Source organism: Macaca thibetana, chromosome X (genome assembly GCF_024542745.1).
Source record: "Macaca thibetana thibetana isolate TM-01 chromosome X, ASM2454274v1, whole genome shotgun sequence".
Lineage (NCBI taxonomy): Eukaryota > Metazoa > Chordata > Mammalia > Primates > Cercopithecidae > Macaca > Macaca thibetana.
Genome location: NC_065598.1, coordinates 123,812,203 through 123,813,697, shown reverse-complemented (window position 1 = coordinate 123,813,697; position 1,495 = coordinate 123,812,203).

Here is a 1,495-nt window from a genome sequence, read left to right as displayed (position 1 = left end):
TTAGTAAATTGTAGGCTGTGTATCCAACATACCTGTTAAACAGCTACATTGAGATATATTATAATTCACATTCTATAAATCTAGCCATTTAAAATGTAAATTTAATAGCTTTTAGTAATTCACAGAGCTGTGCAACTACATCATTAACATCATGATCTAGTTTAAGAACACTTTCATCAGCTAAAAAAGATACTCCATACAAATTAAGTTACTCTTCATTTTACTCCACTCTTCTCCCTAGCCTTTGGCAACCATTAATCTATTTTCTGTTGGCATACATTTGCCTATTCTGAACATTTCACATAAATGGAATTATAAATTATGTGGTCCTTTGTGGTTGGCTTCTTTAACTTAGAATAATGTTCTTGAAGTGCATCCATGTGGTAGCATGTAACAGTACTTCATTTGTTTTAATTCCTTTTAATTGCTGATTAATATTCCACTGTGTATGTGTACCACAATTTGGCTATCCATTAATCAGCTGATAAACATTTGGGTTGTTTTCACTTTTTGGCTGTTATGAATGATGCTGCTATGAACATTCATGTACAAGCTTTTGTGTAGATATATGCTTTTAATTCTCTTCAGTGTATACTTAGGAGTGGAATTGCTGGGTCATACGGTAACTGCATGTGTAATTTCTCAGGAACTTTGATACATTTTTCAAAGCAGTTCACAATTTTTCATTCCCAATAGCAGTGTATGAAGTTTCCAATTTCTTCACACCAACACTTGTTATTATCTGTCCTTTTTAATAATAGCCATCCTAGCACATGTTAAATGGTATGTTATTGTGATTTTGTTTTGCATTTCTCTAATGGTTAATGATGTTGAGCATCTTTTCATGTGTGTATTGATCACTTCCATTTCTTCTTACAAGAAATGTCTATTCAGATTATCTGCCCATTTTATTTTTTTGGTCTTTTTATTGAGTTTTAAGCATTCTTTATACATTCTAGGTACAAATCCCTTATCAGACACATGATTTGCAAATATTTTGTGCAATTCTGTGAGTTATCTTTTTATGTTCTTGATGACATCCTTTGAAACATGAATGACTTTTAATTTTTATGAAGTTCATTTATTTTCCCTCTGGTCATTTGTGCTTCTGGTGTCATATCTAAGAAGACTTTTAATAATGCGAAGTCACAAAGATTTACTCCTTTATTTTATTTTCAAAGGGTTTTATAATTTTAGCTCTTACATTTAGGCCTCTGATGCATTTTGAGTTAATGTTTTCCTATGGTGTGAAATAAGATTTCAAATTCATTTTTTTTTTTTTTTTTTTTTTTTTGAGACGGAGTCTCGCTCTGCCGCCCAGGCTGGAGTGCAGTGGCCGGATCTCAGCTCACTGCAAGCTCCGCCTCCCGGATTCACGCCATTCTCCTGCCTCAGCCTCCCGAGTAGCTGGGACTACAGGCGCCCGCCACCTCGCCGGCTAGTTTTTTGTATTTTTTAGCAGAGACGGGGTTTCACCGTGTCAGCCAGGGTGGTC